Source organism: Macrobrachium nipponense, chromosome 32 (assembly GCF_015104395.2).
Source record: "Macrobrachium nipponense isolate FS-2020 chromosome 32, ASM1510439v2, whole genome shotgun sequence".
In the NCBI taxonomy this organism is placed as follows: domain Eukaryota; kingdom Metazoa; phylum Arthropoda; class Malacostraca; order Decapoda; family Palaemonidae; genus Macrobrachium; species Macrobrachium nipponense.
The window spans coordinates 49,193,967-49,212,570 of record NC_061094.1 but is presented as its reverse complement, the minus strand read 5'-3'; the positions used below and the strand labels follow the sequence as shown (position 1 = coordinate 49,212,570).

The 18,604-nt window shown below is 33.0% G+C and overlaps 1 long non-coding RNA gene across 1 annotated transcript; it reads left to right on the top strand.

Moving 5' to 3' along the window:
- Nucleotides 1-2,120: 2,120 nt before the first annotated feature.
- LOC135207502 (uncharacterized) lies at nt 2,121-9,511 on the top strand. The gene is made up of 3 exons (XR_010312979.1): nt 2,121-2,229; nt 7,758-7,863; nt 8,252-9,511. It is a non-coding gene; the product is annotated as an uncharacterized LOC135207502 (long non-coding RNA).
- Nucleotides 9,512-18,604: the final 9,093 nt, after the last annotated feature.

Genomic DNA, 18,604 nt, shown 5'->3' with positions numbered 1-18,604 from the left:
CAGAATTTCTTTATGGGTCAGATAACTGCTTTGCATTTAAAATCACTTTATAATTGTTATTAATTTCCCTGCAATTATTCGTTCATCATATAACTCGTAATTTGCAAATATCTCTCCCTAGGCTATGTTCTCTCCTCGAATTTATTAGTCCCTTTTATTTGTTCAGATCAATGACTACTTACATGGGAAATTACATCTCCATTTTGATCAAGTAAAAAATAATGGAAAGATAAGCACAGCAATTGTTTTGTGAGAATTTGGAGGTTCTATTACGAGAGAGAGAGAGAGAGAGAGAGAGAGAGAGAGAGAGAGATTATTACGTGAATAGGATGTACAGAATATGAGGAATCGGGTGGATAATTATGAGCAATTAATATCTTTAAAGTTCTTTTATTGCTACAAGAAAAAAATTGAACGCTCAAATTCTTAAAAAAAAAAAAAAAAAAAAAAAAAAAAAAAAAAAAAAAAAAAAAAAAAAAAAAAAAAAAAAAAAAAAAAAAAACAGACATACAATGCTAATGAAGTGCAATAGGAATTTTCGCTCCCCATGATGGTATTCACTAATGGTAGGTGGAAGTTACAAAAATGTAAATCCCCATTGATGGTTCATTCACAGGTAGCATGTACAAATATAAATCAATCTGCAGCAAAGCACTGCACCATATCAGTTCAACGTGCCTAAACTTGATTATCACTATAATCATAGTTCCTATTATCTCAGTAATTTCATCTTTTGAATCTTAGTTGTCATGATAGTCTCGGTCCCTAGTGCCTCGATAAATTTCACTTGTTAATTCCTGTTGAATACTGACGCTCATCAATTTTACTCAAATATTACCGTCGTTGTATCCTCCTCGCTGTCCGTGTGCCCACCTGACTGCATTTCCAGCTGGTGAACCCGTTTTATCCTTTGGCTGATAATCATCTTTATTTCTCTACTGGCGATTCAGAGAGACATTAGTTGATGTCAACAGACATTTCCCCAATAAGCCCAAAGAACTCAGGCGTTCATGTTTACCAAAACACTACGTACCGAGCGATGCAGGTGGACCGTGTGGAACAGACAGGCGAGCGCATAACGTTTGTGTTCTGTTTGTACGGGACGATTTTCCGCTTGATTTGATGGACCCTTTCGCGAGATTAAACGACAATAGGAGCTTGGTACGATTCGTTGCTTAAGGGTATAGATATTGAGGGAATGAGCCTTTCGTACAGAGATTCGTAGGGTTGATAAATATTAAGGGAGGTGTAATTTATAACTTGCGTTTTTCTCATCGGGAATCTGTTTTAACTAACACACACACACACACACACATATATATATATATATATATATATATATATATATATATATATATATATATATATATAATATATATATATTTCTAAGACGCACACGCGCGCGCACACACACACACACACACACACACATATATATATATATATATATATATATATATATATATATATATATATATATATATATATATATATATATATATCTAAGACGCATAAGAATGTGTTTTCCAAAATGTTTAACTGAAATGCTCACCTAAAATCCTGTATGGTAATTGACTAGGTAATGAGTTTATTTTATACTATTGGATTCTTTCATCATTCAGTGAAAATAGCAAAATATCACTGATTTTCTTTCCGCTTATATTTTGCCAACTTAGTAAAACATATTAGAAGCAAATCAGATTACCTTTGCTCTTTTGAAATATTAAATAAAATCTTGGCATCGCAACCTGTCGTATGAATATTAAAATAATAATAAAATTTGAAAAAGCAGGGTTATACATTTTGAAATTCCCGATGCTTGTCTAGACGATGGCGAAATGTCTTGAAAAGTTGGTCGCTTATTTATGTGCGAGTCGGATACATAGGGAAAGCTCTCTTTCAAGTGAATTATTTTTTGTAGGAACTTCTTGTTTTTCAATATAATCAGAGTTTTTTTTTAGTCTGCCATCGGGGGTAGTTGTGCTCATTCAAAGAAAACGGAATCTTGGCAGATCATGCTTTTGTTTTTCAAGGATACCATTTAAGTCTCTCATATAGTTCTAAGACGATCCACACTGTACTTTTTTGTCCTTGCTCTCTTTCAAAGCAAGACATGACTTAAAATATTTTGGACGGCCAGTTCTGCCAAAGCACCGGTATTGTCAAGAAGCAAGAGTGTAGTGTGTAATAGACTTACGAATTTTTTATTTCAACGAATTAAAACCACCGGTATGTTTTTATTTAAATTAAATGGTTTTCGTTCAGTGTTCATCCTGGTCATTCATCCAGGAAAGTATTCATTATAAACTTTACTTAGTTTTAGCAAATTATGCTTGGAAATCATCCGAGATGTTGACTATTTAACTGCATGGTTTAAAACCCCCGCGTCTTTGGTGCAAGAGAACAGAAATAAAAGAACTTCTGTTAAATCTAACAGAGGGTCTGTTTTGGCTGGTTACCGGAAGAGGAAGGCAGAGGTACGAGTTGGTAAAGCCACGCTGGGATATGGTGGTAAATAATTCCCAATAAATATCACAGACATCTAAAGCACTAAACCTTTGGAACACTAAAACACAATATAACAAAGAACATGAAGATTAGGAACCTTACCTTAAAGGGGTGGAGGATAGAGTTCAGCAGCCGCTTTCACGAAGGCATGGAGCCTCGTCTTGGGGTCGTGGAAGTGGATTTTAAAGTACGCCACAGCCGTGATCTTGACAGTATATTACCAACCTTTCATACTGCCCCGAGTAATGGGCTGAAATGTCCTTATAATTAACGAAACGGTTAACACATGTACGGGGCAGTCGAGTTAGTAATGAGGCCCGGATGAGGTGGAGGTGCCTGGGAGTGCTTCCGCCATCTGGCTGGTCTTATCAGTATTTGAAGATCTTTAGATTTGGTTTTTTTCACGTGATTACTCAATGACTGCTAGCACGAATTAAATTATTCAAGTCTCAGTTTTATTAACATTTCTAAAGACTGATTTTTAATTTGTCACTTGGGGCCATTGCTTTAACCATTACCTCAACACACGTGATTTTTTTCCAATAGGTGGTCATTGAAAATGGGAATTTGAGTAAAAATTTCCTGGAGTTGGTTAGCCTGTACACGTTTAAATGCTAGGACATATTTGGACTATATTTCTTGTTTCTTTAATATCCAAGTTACACATGGCAACAGGAAAGCGTATGCCTGTTTTTAAGTAATTAGACAACTAATTCATGCTTAATAGGAGTGGGTTCAATAGCTAAATCATCAGCAAAGCTTGTGGGTATTTCCATTTGCAGTACTTCAGTATCGCAGTCTTTGGAAACTTTATTCCTGTTAAACGTTCCGGTAATTCCAAAGAATAGTTCCACACGGACTGCAAGGAACGTAACCGCGAATACGACATCCACTAGGGATTGGGGCGTCCAATGTATTTCGTCGTGTTTAGTACTGGCCCCTGGGGATTAATTACTGTCGTCCGAATAAATATTACTTAAAATTCTTGTTCAGGAGGTAAAACCGCATAGAAATACCGCAACTGCCATAGTCTAGGCCGCCGCGGAATAGTAATATAGATCTACCAACGTTCCTTTGTTGGTTTAGTCATATCATAAAGCAATTTTAATACAAACTAGCTTCTCTCAGCTGTGCCGTCTAAAGTGCATCTACAAAAGCTGACCACATCAACGTATGGAATGTTTAGTTAAATATGCAGTGAATACTAAGTTTTGTCAATCTTCAAAACTTGCAACTTTGTTTAGGCTAGTAAGTAACAAGTGTTTAGTATGGTAGTTTTGGACTCTCTAATTTCTGTACTTGGCCCACAATATGTTCTATTACTAGTACAAAAAGCGTGCTACCACCATTAAAAGTACAGTTGAAACAGCAAATTATTTTTAAAGAGTTTGACCTTAAAAGATTTAGTGAGTTATAGTTTATGGAATTTTATTTTTATTTTTTTCAAAGGCAACCACTTAACCTTCGATCATTGAAGTTTATAAAATGGACTTACGTACCATACTGATACTGAATACAATGAATTATCTAATAATACAGGAAATTATATCTACCTTTTTCAGATAGTGACACTTTAGCACTAGCTAAAGTGTTTGGGAATTTTAGCGTTAACATAACTAAAGCTGCGTAGGAAAATGACAAGATGCTAGTTGATTTAAGGAAAATAATATCAAAGTAAATGGTATAGGAAATGAAATATCCATCTTGAACACCGCATAAACTCCTTTATAATGTAAAACTTTGTAACTGTTATATTATTCTTTGGATATTTTGGTCAGCCTGACTGTTTACTGAATTGTAATGCTTTAGGAGTTGACAGCAGGTAAGGCACATCGGCTAAATCACGAAAATACCGGTAAAAAAAGTGAGAAACTAATTTCTGAATCTTTAAGTAATTCCAGTTGTTGAAATAGGTTACTAGTGTCTTATGAGGAAGTTTTTGTTAAAATATCACATGGTTGGTAGGTCGGTTGAGATCGTGGACGTTACTATCTTTTTATTGGAGTTGTAATATGATTTGTAAAGCCTGTGCTCTTAAAGAAAATAAAACTCGTATTATCAGTAAGCAATTCAGTTCATTCCTGTGCATGTGCTAAGAACAGACTTGATTGTCCGAATTTGGTCTATTGGCGCACTAATACTTTTAATCACTTGGAGACTGGTAGTTAGTCTGTTAATGGCTGTAGTGCTGTGTAGTGTGGTATCATAAATTATAAATTTGCCTTTGTCTTTCTTTTGGAGTATATCACGAATTTTCCAAATGTATGATTATTCTTGTATACCCAGTGCAAGTTCTGGTCTCAATAGGGTCTCTAATTTCGTCAAAATTAAAATGTCACGCACGGGGCTTACAATAAACGTTTCCAGACACTTGAAAAAGACATTTGTAGATTTTTAAGGATTTCCTACGTTTCCAGAAATACCAGATTATTCACAAATATCCACAAATATATCCAGAAAAATTCTAACTAGATATATCATTTGACACCTCCACTCTCAACTCGAATTAAGTTTCTCTCTCTCTCTCTCTCTCTCTCTCTCTCTCTCTCTCTCTCTCTCTCTCTCTCTCTCTCTCTCTCTCTCTGAGCTCTGATTACGCGACTACTGTATGCAATATTTTGAAGAGCCCTTTAAAAAAGTGGAAAATGTTACCCTCCACTTGTACCTGGAACTAAATTATCAAAATTTTAGACAAATTTACCCTAAGGAAGAAATATGAATTTGGTTTGCGATCGCAATAATTCAAGTAATTTTTTATTTACAAATGCCACTATTCGTCAGATTTGTGGATCCGTGGCAAAAGTAGATTTTACTTTTCATTATTTGTTGTAACATTATTGTGATTTGTTGTATGTAACATGCAGTCATATTTTTACTTTGTCCCCGTAAAATAATACTTATTCAGAACCCATTCAATTGCATAGCAACACGATACTCTAATAAAGTAATTGATGGATTTCCTGTTACTTCTGATTTTCCATGAGTTTTAAATGACTTGGACTGCTGCTTAAAGTAACACTGGAACTTAAATGGCAGCACCGGGTTTTATTTGAGGTCTAGTTAAGTATATCTTAATTTAACCAGACCACTGAGCTGATTAACAGCTCTCCTAGCGCTGTCCCGAAGGATTAGATATTTTCACGTCGCTAGTAACCAATTGGTTACCTAGCAACGGTACCTACAGCTTATTGTGGGATCCGAGCCAGGTTATATCGAGAAATTAATCTCTAATCCCCAGAACTCGAAACTACCAAATCGATAGGCGAGTACGTAACCCACTCGTCCAATGAGGAACTAGTTGAGGTCCAGTGCATAATTTGTGCTCTGAAGACAGTCTTAGTATAAATATCCCTCGTTCCCGAAATCTATTTCCATTGCTGACTATGGCGCGAATAAATCAACGTTGAAATGTATCTGAAATGTCTGGTCATAGTACGGTAAACTTAATCAAATAAGAGTTAGTTGAGGTAGGTAGAAAGGTCAAATATTCTATAACGTGTTCAGGGATGAAATAAAGATTCTAGTTTTAGGTATTATTATTGTACGACAAAGGCAAGGCAGTTCTATTAATCTGTTTGCTTTTGCTGTGTACTGTTTGCGTGTAGTACAAATTCGGTAGTAGAAACCACCATGCAGGTTATTTAAAGAAAAAATAAACTTAGGGAAATTAGCTGTATAAATTACCGTTGATGGAAACACACTCGTTATAAACATGGCTACTGTAATTTGGGTTAACGGTTTTACTTTTATTTCTTGGAGCTGCGTGTGGTGTGTTGTTTGTGAGAAAATAAATTCATGTAGATCAAGAATTCTAAGTAATTTTCATATAGACTGAGACCTACCCCTAATCTTTATTTTCTTTTAATTATTCCTAATTGAGTTCACTTGTGATTTGGTAATAACCAAAATTCTAGGAAGCTAATGTGGCTTCGAGAAGAATTTAAAAGTGAATTAAATCTAATTACTGTAAGATCAGTTTATTTAAAGTTGGTATTCTACACTCGATACTTTTATCTTTAAACGCACTAAATACACATTGTGTAGCATTATTAACTGGCTCTGAAAGAAAAAGGCTCTGAACGAACGAATTTTCAAATTACGGGCATCAAACCTGTCAAATTTTCAAACAGTCTTTTTATGTGGTTTCCATTTTTTAAAAGGTTGTTACTTATCCTAGAGGTTCGATCACGATTTTGATGAAACTTAAAAATTAGAATCATACGAAAGACACATTTGAGCGTTACAATGCATACAAAGGGAGATCGGTAAAATGAAAGGTGCATTTGTTATATTGCGCAATTTTTGCTTTATATAATTAGGTTTGTACTTTACATGAAAATCAGCTCATTCAGGAAAAGTTTGTAGTATAGGATAGGAAAGACTAGTAAAAGGGATACTGTCCTTTCAAAATGTGGAAAAGGAAAGGCAAGATAATTGAAGATAAACAGTGGAGCAAATTAGTGTTCCCATTTCTCACCACTTGCAGCCCATTGAGCATTTCCACTGGAATAGTGTTTTGATTGGGGTGTAACTTGTCCCACACTACATTGAAATAGTAAATATCTGATTGGACATTTCTAAGTATATGCCTCAATGTTGCAGTTTTATTGCAGTATTTTTTTTTTTTTTAATTCCAGGTTGAATTGGTGAGTTCCGGATCAAATTTCCTGTATAACACTGAACAAAGCGAGCTTGCTTCTGAGGGCAAAACTGTTTTACCAACGTCAGGGAAAAGACGTTCTGGAACTGATGGATTCCTGACGACAGACATATTAATAAACCTTTTTATAGGAAAGAGATTTGAAGTGATTAATCTAGATGTGACAGTTAACTTAAGAACCATGACCACTGGGCTCAATTCTAGATTTTGAAAAATGTAACGAATACTTTAATCATTCACTTTTGTACTGCATTAATATTGCTTCCGGTAATAAGACTGCATTTATGAGCCATTTTCGTATTTTTGCGATTGAGACTGCATTTATGAGTCACTTTTATATTTTTTGGGAATAAGGCTTCATTTATGTGCCTTTTTATTTTTGCGAGTAAGACTGCATTTATGGGTAATTTTTATATTTTTGGGAATAAGGCTTGATTTATGTGCATTTTTATATTTTTGGGAATAAGTCTGCATATATGTGCCTTTTTATATTTTATATGCAAGGATAGGTGGTTCTCTCTCCTTAATGAGTGTTCAAAATACAAGTCTTGATGAAATTGCGGCAAATTAATAAGCGTTCATATTTCAGGTCCAAACTAGTGAACACCAGCTGACAAAAGTCATGAATAACTTTATTTGAACTTTTACTCCAGTTTGCGAATTCCTGATTGCCCATAAAATCCTGGATAACCACAGTAAGAATTCAGTTCTAACTAAAGGATTCCTGCTGTTAAAAAAAGATATAACTTGAGATAAAATTAGATTTATATTTGGGTAGTGATAAGACTGCGAATATTGGAGCAAATTAATTATTCAACACTGAAAACAATTTATTTCACCCACTGTAAGTGAATACTGTTCTTAAAAAATGAAATAGGTTTTAAACTGGCCCCCACCCCCTCTTTATTTTTATTACTTTTAATTAATATATTGACTACCATTTTCAGTACTATTGAGTTCTAGCATATATATTGATAGTTACAAGAATCCTAAATTCTTAATAAACACTAAGACTTTTACAGGAGTCGTCAAAAATTAATTTAGTTAATGTGTCCAAATGTATCAGTTTTTTTTTTTATTTAGGATCATCATGGAGAGTTCTTCGTTGGATACAAAATCAGTGAGACAGATAGAGTGAAAAGCCGTAGCTTCAGCACTTATCCCTCGACAACTGCTGCCTGTTCGACATCTGGAGAAGCGAACTTTTAACAGAAATCATAGAGCTCCTTGTGTAGTGTCACATAGTCTTATTCCTCAAAGCAGGAACAAACGGTCACAGGCCAACCTATCTACATGTGGTGCTGTGGGAATCGTCAGTGCGAAAAGAAGTATCAGACCGGCAGGATTCATTCTTTGAAAAGTCGAGTTGACTCTGGAAACCATAATGATTATATAAATATTCTGTTTTGCCTAGAAAACCCCACATTGTGTTATTAGGGAATTTGTGATGCCACTTGTCACAATTCTATGGTACAGCATTGTAAGGTGGCTACCCTAAGGTCTAGGAAAATGTGTGAATGTCTTGCTGTTTACTTAATAATGGATTCAGACTTGACAAGTTCAGTGCTAATTTAAATGTTAATCCCAAATATTGCCAATAATTTGATTTTTTTAGTTTCCAAACCATAAATTGCAAAAGTCGTCAACCCCACTCCCCCAATCTTCCACGGGCCATTATGGACTAGCAAAAACTTTTTTTTTTTCCAAGTTTTATATTGTCTGCCAAGTTAAAAATTTTTTGTAATGAGCCATTTTTCCTATTTCTGCCATTTTTGTTAACGTAGCCTTCAGCATATAAATTCGGGTATGTCATTTAAAATGATCAAATCGAGACTTTTGAATCCTCGGATAACGTTTTACTAGTTAGATTTAATCTTCATAAAAGAAAATGTGTAAAATATATAGTCAGTCATACGACGAAACCTAATTCCTTTTAGAAACTGATATTTAGATTTTTTTAATGAAATTGAGCAATATCACTTTTACTTTGGATATGTATTCAGAAAATTGAGAGATCACTGTGAAATCATTTTCAGTTTTAAAGCCTTGACAGTTACAAAGGTTAGAATTGGTAATTCAATATAAATTCCTGTGTCTTAGCATTAATTTCGACAAATATTTCAACTGAAATCAAACTATTCAGAAATCTTAATTGGATTCTCGAATTGAGCTTAATGATTTAAAACTAGAGAGTGACTAAGGACTGAAAGGGTATTTACGCTTTTGTAATGTAAAAATCATGACTGTAGCCAGAGATAAATCATGCCAATGTAAATGAAACATCTTTAATTAATTTGCTCTCTAAATCTGTCTAGACTGGTTAGTAAAAGATTTAACTTGGAATTTTTCATAATTCAAATCTATCCATAGTTTCTTACAAATTATCTAGAATGTCAATGTTTTGAGATGTTTATCATTATTTCATAAGCAATATCTTATTTCATAAGCAAAGTTGGTATATCTTAAAATCTGGGACATCCATTACTCTGGCAATTAGTTAAAAAGTTATACTGATCTGTCAAGTTATCTTGCTCTCGGATTCCTGTTCAGTTAGTACTTAAAATATGAAAAATAGGAATGAGTATTTGATAGTTCATTGCTTTTAACTGAAGTTTGTCGAATTGGAGTACGCATAAAAATTTTTTTTTTTTCCATTATGAAGGTTTTTGAACTCTTCTCTTAAATTATCTAAAGGAGACGCCGTTCCTTTATTTCTACTTCTTGCTTTGAACTTCTGGCTGCCTTAATCAATTTTTACATCCAGTTTTGTGCTTATTAAGGATTTCATCTGGAACAGAAGTATAAAGGAAATAAAAGCAGCGGCTTTGTGCAGTTCAAGATATTGGTTAGATAATTATTACTTTTTTTTAATTTCATTGAGTGACTTGCTATTATTTAAAAAAAAATCATATTGCGGGAAGAGCCTGAGTATTTTCATAATGAATAGGTAATTTCGACCCTGAATTTTACTTGGAAAACCTGGCTAATTTGAATATCGGAGAAAAACTGTTTTGTCCTTTAATTGTATTTCAAAAACAAACCATTTTTAATAGAGAAAAAAAGCGATTGACAAGTTTTAAAAATGACTTAAGCCAGTAAGAATTAAATTTAACCCTTGTAATTTACTTCAATTCGGTAACATTTCCTTGAAATGCTTACTCTCTCCAAATCTTGAAAGGTTCTTGACTACAGCTATTATCTAAGAAGAAGCTGTTTTGGGTATCGTTTTTAGAAATTGACTAATTGCCAAGAGCAAAACTAAATATTGCCAATATTTTTCGTATAGCTCTCACCAAAGACTATATACTGAAGGAAGATAGGAAGGCTGAGCCTAATATCACTCAAATGAGTGTGCGAAAAAAAGATGCCAGATAGTCCCATGCGAAACGAATAGCTCCATCTATTGAGCGAACGGTTAAACATTCAGAGCGGTAATGCCTACGGGAATATAGGATGGAATTCGATTGTAAATTTTGCGACAAATTGTTCATAATTTGCAATTACTACTCAGTATATTTTATTCTTATATTATGATATTCTTAAATTTTAGGTAACTAAATTGCAAATTTACAAATAGGTACATATATAGATTAAGAAATACATTTCCTTATGTTTCTCAGTGTATTTTTAAGTATTGTATATTACAACCATTTTTAAATGTTCTATACAATATCATGTTCGAATAAAGTAAAATATACCATACATTTGATTTGTTAAACTTAGCCACAAGTGCATAAGTGTAGGCATACATTTAATTACAGTTTGTAGGCCATTGTAGAATGGAGATATTAGGTGTATATAAAACACAATTGTAATTTTTTTTTTATTGAAACGGAAATGCATGATGCACTCATGTATACTCTTTAGTAACATAAACGAATAAATGTATAAATATACAAACAAAAGGAACATAACTCACTAAATTGTATCACGACGCAAAAAATAATCAAAAGGGGGTTGGAAATAGAAATAAGGCCGCTACAAACCAACCAAAAATGCAAGATAAATCACATGCAAATGAACTTTAATAAATTAATACATAAGAAAAAATAACTCGGTAAATAATAGTGCACATACAAAAATTGTAAACCCAAAAAAAAAAAAAAAAAAACAACAACATACAAGCAAACCAAAATTGCATGATGAATTACATGCAAATAGGCTCTAATATAATTGTAAATATGAGAAAACATAATACTACAAAAAATGTTTTCTTCAAGAATTAAATACATAGTGCAAACATAAGAATAACTATTTAATTGTTATATATATATATATATAATATATATATATATATATATATATATATATATATATATATATTTTGGGAAATTTATTTTTATTTATTTAATTGTATTTCAGAACTGACCATTTATTGGGAAAAATATTTTGTTTTGATCTGTTAAAAAAACTGATTCTGGTAACATCTTACCATTTGATTTTATGGTTGTGAATGTTGGTTCCCCTTCTTCGTGTAACCCTAATTTTATGGTCTCATACTGTATTTCAGGATTTTGTAAATTATCATTTCCATTGAGAATGCTACAATCAACACCATCATTAGTAGTAATTGTAGTAGAAGCAGCAGCAGCAGTAGTAGGAAGGGAAGGGTAGTAGTAGTAGCAGTATTAATAGCAAATGTAGGTCAAGCAGTCATAATATTTGTAGTAGGACTAACACTTGTAGCAATACAACTAATATTATCCATAATGCTTGTTACTGTGGCATTACTGTACACTTCACGGCCAGTATCCTTTAGATAACCATCAGTAATTTCTGGAAATGCAAATAATATGAAATGAAACAATGCCATATCATACTTTATCATTTGGATGGTAAAATCATAAGTATTTAGGGCATACATAAATACATACAAAAACCCTACTAAACAAGATTTTCTTACCAATATCTGATTGAACATTTTCACTTAATTCAATATTTCACAATCTTCTTTGGAAATTTTCACTGGTCAGTTGATAGATGAACCTTATAGCCATAATACAAACAATTAGTCTAACACTTTTTCACTGAAGACAAAGTGAATATATGTTGTCGCATAATATAACAAAATCTTAAAGGTCAATCTTTACCTACTATATGAATTCCTAGTTAGTAAAAGCAAAACTGGAAATATCTACCAAAAGCATAGACCATTTACCATGTTTCAAGGATGAAGCTCTTATGTCAGATGATCTATTCTCCAGAGCAGGAATGATACATACAAGATTAACTATATTTAAGAATAATTGTGATGCACTTATCATTTCAGAAAATTTTAACATATACAAACTGCACATCAAACACACACCATATTCAAGGTTGTGCAAATTCTCGTGTGGATAAGTCAGCAACTAGTTTGATGTGTAATTTGCTTGGTGGTGTAAAATCTATTGATGTATCTGAAAATATGTATTTCAACAATAAGTGCATTATACAAAATATATTTATATAAAAATATACACAAAAATATAGCGCACAAAAATATTTTACTAAATTATGTACTGCAGTTATATAAATTATTAAAGACATATATACATACATATATGAATAGATATATCCAAAGTTGCACATGGAAAAAAATATAAATAGGATGAAACAAAGAATGCCATGAAGGAAAATGAAAGGTGAGAATACTGGCAAGTGCTTTCTGTGTACTTTATTCTGCTATCAGAATAAAGTACGTATACGGCAAAAGTGCTTGCGAGTTTACCTTTCATTTTCCTTTGCAGCATACCCACATGTAAAAAGGCATCTAAGCTTTATATGGCTACAATTAAATCAGCATTTTTCAATAACTCACTTATCTTATATAAGGTCAACATCTGATCTGGTGCAGCTAGTAGAACCTGTAATGTGCAATAGATGCAGGCTTTTTATGTAGAAAAATATGTCTCACTGATAAAAAATCAGCTGATAATATTATAAATGACTAAACACATAAATAAAATAGATAACACGTACCTTCCACATGTTGATCTGGGCAGGCATTGTGGCAGTGTTTGTCAGAAGCGGAGATGAAGTTATTTTTTGGTGGGAGAAATGCCTGCTGCACACACAATACTACCTTCAATTTAGTTGTTGTGAGGTTTTTTGCCTCAACTCATGAATTTGGATGAGGTTCCTCCATATCAAGCATCTAGGTGATATAATACTATATGTTATGCCATCCTATTTCACCAGCATACAAAAAATCATTCTACTATTCTATAGTTAGGTTAGGTTAGGTAAGGTTACGTTGGGCAATGTAAGGTAACTTTTTGTGGAATCACATTATGAGGATTCTTTATTTTTGAAAAAATCCTATGGCTATTTTCGGAGCTACAGCCAAACGTATTTTCTTGGCTGTGACTCAGCTACTCATTTAGACTTGGGAAATATGCGCTCTTGCTATTTCTAGAACTTTCTGCAAGGTTAGCTACTTTTCTTGTAGCAATGTCTTCCTAAGCTCTTGTGAGTTAGTCTTTACTATAATTTGCTCTATTAACCTCTGGTCTAGATCTCCAAATTCACAAGTTGAAGCTAATTTCCTTAACCTAGTCACAAATGAATCTACTGTCTCACCTGATTCCTGCGAGGCTTCGATGAGCTAATAACATTCAAAGTACATATTTGCTTGAGGAGCAAATGGATTTGTGAGCCCTTCAATTGTCTTCTGTAAAATTCCTGAACTTCTAAACCTGCAGTATGAAGTAACAATGGTTTCTGCTGCTTTTTACCCATTTTCCCTAGTGCTTCTAAATAAATTTGGAAGCTGCTTCTCCACTTTTTCGATCTTTTACCCACTGATTTTGGATCATCCCCGATACTAAATCTGTCTAACCTTTGGACATCTATCGGCATGTTTGCTGTGATACTAATCAGTTTCGGTTAGGCTAAGAATTTGGAAGTTTTTCTAACCTTTCTAACCTTGTAGGCTATACTTTCATTGACATACCTTGAACACTTTTACTCTCTAAACCAGCACTTTTTTTCATTCTCTTAACACTCCTGAATTGGCACAGCACTGCTTGGTTGCTGGTTTGAGTGTGATGAAGTCATAAAGTTACTCAGTAAACTTAAAAAAAAAAAAAAAAAAAAAAAAAAAAAAAAAGGTTTGAAACAAAAAAAAATGTACTGCGGATGCCTTGCCTTAATATTATAGCCAATATCAGTGGGGATTACTGATTAGTAGCACATATTTAATGTATTATGCTGTAAGTAATGACCGTTCTTTATCATTAGGGTACCTGTGAAACACTTATTGAGGATCGGTTTCTCTCGTTTATTGCAAACAACACATTTGTGTGACTTATTCACTGTTGGCGCCACGATTTCGTTTGTGTCAACTGTCAAATTTTAAATATAAACAAACAGACGACCTGCGATATACCTACAACGCCATCTGAACACTGAGCGGTCAAACTATTGTGTTCACTTTGGGGTTGGCAACTAGTATATTAACATTCCTATTTTGAGCCTTCCTATCTTCCTTCAGTATATAGTCTTTGGCTCACACTGCAATTTTTAACATTCATAAAAAAATAACTCTGCCTGTAGCCAAAATATTCGTATCGTCCACACGGACATTGTTTTCGATGTTGGAGCAAATTTTGCTTATTTTTTAGCACTTATTTAGCTATTAACTTGATCAGGAGAGCTGTAGACCTAACTGCTAATGTAAAGAAAATTAATGATATTCTACTAAAGTAGTGGTGTTCCAGTCGTGCACTAGGTCTGAGCACTGCGTTTTGTAACTTGAATTTTCAGATAGTTTGCATGAATTCTTAGTTTCTTTGAAGCGCGTTTTCCCAGCATGCGAGGCTTCATTGTTACATTTAAGTCTGTGCAATACTCGCTCTACATGTCAGTTATAAGATATCACTGATAAAGCTTAATGTTGTCTTTTGGTTCTTGCGTATAAAAATTTTACTTTTGATATTATTTTGCATGATAAATGGGAAATACGCTTGAACCTAGTTCAAATTAATTTCCGTGTAGAATTAAATCTCGGAAATATTGTCTGGTTAATCGATTAGTAAAGAAAAATTCTGGAATTATTAGGCTTTAAATTATGCAGTCATTTCTCTGATAAAGTATTTACAATGCAATACCTTGAAATGTAGAGTCATCTGATCAGTTTTCCTTCTCATTTCTTACTAATAATTTGTCTGCTAATTGTTCCAATGGATTTAGTCAGATGGTAATACTTTCATATGCTCCAGATGTAATTCGTCTTATACTTAATAGGATATTTTTCAATGAAAGTCATGTTTTACTATTATTATTAATGATTTTATTGTTGCTGTGGTATTGTGTACCTTTGTAATATTTTGTTTTTAAATATTGTTAATGAGAACTTCTGTTAATGATAGTTTTACATGATGCTCTTATTATGCCTCTTGAGAGAATTTCCTAAGACTGACCAATGGTTACTGAATTCGGTTTTATTTTTTTCGGGATTTCAAATTAACTAAGACTTTTGTTCATAGTTTTAAACTGGAGCACAATATAACCATGATTCCAAAGAATTTTTTGTACTTTAGAATGCGAAGAATTCCTGAAAAAGGCTTGAAACCTTTCCAGTAAGACTAATGAAAATCAAGAATGATCTCTCCTGAATCCTTCAGTCACGTTGAGACAGTGTAGATTTGTACAAAAAACATTGTTTGAATTCTAAAAACTGCTTTCCCAACTTCGTCTTATTGCCATCAGATTAACTTAAATCCATTTAACAGTTTCATTAGCGAGTTTGTCTGTTTTTAATAAGCTTTATTTCATGCCATTGGAAGTTAAGGGCTAAATGAGAAGCTAAATTAGACTTAAATTTGTATTACATATATTCAAATATTTTTATTCAAATATTTCAAAAGGAAGACTTCTTTTTAAATGCTTCAGTTACGATGATTATAACAGAAGTTCTCATATATTTGCTTGTGCAAATCCTGGAAATATTACAAAAGCTGGAAAGATTACAATAAAGAAGAACTGAGGGGAGGCGAGCGAGTGTTTTCAGCATATACGTAAGGTAACCAGCAGGTGTCACCATCCATTTCCGAAAAGTGCTCTTACTCAGTCATGAAAGAAGAGTTTCAAGTTAGATATCTGATTACTCAGTGAAGGAAGGAACCCATCTCAGCCCTGTGGTTTATCTCTCAAATAGTGTAGTTAGTCCTGCCAATGTTGTAGAACTATTTCATTTTCTACTTACGATATTCAACGAAAGAATCATTTTGAGGTAAAGTACCTGCTATCCCAAAATGAGGGGGTTGTCAGCAGCCGCAATATTTTGATTTCATGTATTTTTTCATTGCCTCAAGGAGCTCGGTGTTATGCAAACCTTCAAATGGCATACTTTCATCTGTATTTTGTCCAGCTACTGTGCAACTAGTTATGTTATAGTGCCAAGAATGATAGAAGTAGAGCGCTTTTAACTTGAAACGAAGAATCTGGTAATTTCGAAAATTTTGAAGGTTTAACTTAGGTGATATGAATTTCAATTTTTTTCTGGATTTTGCAAGGGGGTTATTTCACTTCATTTTCAATGGTAATTGATAATTGACAATTGACTGAGTATGTGCTGCTACCAGATGTATTTAAACGAAATAAACCCCCTTCCCCTTTTTTCATAAGATTGGTCATCCTTCAAGTCTGCCTCAAAATCTTGCTTTATGGTATTTTTCGTTGCAAATTATGGTCAGTGGGCCAAATGAAAAGGGGGTACCAGCTTGCGGTGTAAATACCATTTTTTGCCTTCAGATTTCTTTTCATTCTTTGTAGATGACATGAAGTAGGGATAAAACGCCCCGGAAGCCAACTCCAGATATTTTGTTTGAGGAATCCTTCGATTGCAATCTCTGTATATTGTAAGTTACGGAATAGTTTCTTTACATAAGAAAATTGAATGTTCTGTTAAAAAGTTTCAGCAGTTTGATATTGCTTTAGCTAACAATTTGACGATTTATTGTACTAGAATCAATCTTAAGGTATTCAGATTGGGAGAGTCAAAGGAAGATATATAACTTTAGGTAGAGATCTTCATTAATTCTAACGGACCATTTCTTGATTTAATACGCGTGCAGTCAAAATGGCATAGCATCAATTTTTGTAAAGGAATTACCTGAAAAATTTGGACATTTTTATCCAAATGCTTGGACACCCATAAGATTACATTTGTAGCGACCTCATTATTTGACATTTGGTGCTTCTTGTATCAATTTTTTCTTAAAAATCTTACTAGGGTGAAGTCCTATAGCAGTACGTAGTGATTTAAAATTGCCTCAAATAACAGTGCGGTTTAGGTGTCGAATTTCGCTGGAAGCATTAGGTGCAACTATGGTACATCTTACCTTTAACGAGTGCGCTTTCATCTATATGCTTCCTTTCACTCTACCTCCTTTCATATTCTTTCTTCCATCTTACTGTTCACCCACATCTAAATTGATTCACACTGCTACTGCTAGGTTTTTTTTACCTCTTGTTACACCTTTCAAACCTTTTACTGTAGATTTCAGTTTCAGCGCTGAATAACATCATAGGTCCCAGTCCTTAGTGTTGGGCCTAACCCGAGTGAGAAACAGCGGCAACTCGCTCATACAAAGCATCCTAAGGAATGAAGCAAGAAGATCTAAATTGTGGGAAAGATGGGAAAATGAGGCCTTTGTCCCCTAAAGGACTTAATCTCTGTATTAGCAAGATGTCATCTGCAGATTTTGTCATTATTATATTTATTGCTGATATTTTATTTTTTTCTTCATTAAATTTCCGTGATTACTATTAAAGTTAAAGTTTCTTTATATATATATATATATATATATATATATATATATAATATATATATATAATATATTGTATGTATGTAGTGGTTATGTATATGTATATGTATATATATATATGTATGTATGTGTATGTATATGTATATGTATATATATATATGTATGTATGTGTATGTATATGTAGTATCTATATAATATTGTATGTATGTGTTGTATAATGTATATAATATATATATGTATGTATGTATAATGATATATATATATATATGTTGTATATGTATATATGTATATAGATATGCTATGTATGTATATTATGTATGTATTATATATATATATATATATATATATGTATATGTATATATGTATGTATATGTATATGTATGTATATATGTATATGTGTATATGTATGTATGTGTGTATGTATATATGCATTCAATTTATGTATTTAGCCCTCTGGACCAGACTACTGTAACCACCTAAGGTCTCTAGTGAAATTTAAGCTATATAATTTGTGCACTAACTGCTATAACTCTCAATGCATTTTTTTTTCTCACCAACATTATTACTATTACCAGTATTATGATTACTATCTTTTATGCTACCTCAGCTATTTTGTGGATAAGTGCCGATTACTAATTTTTCCTATCATGTTGACTCATATATCTAGATTGTGTATGTTACTGTG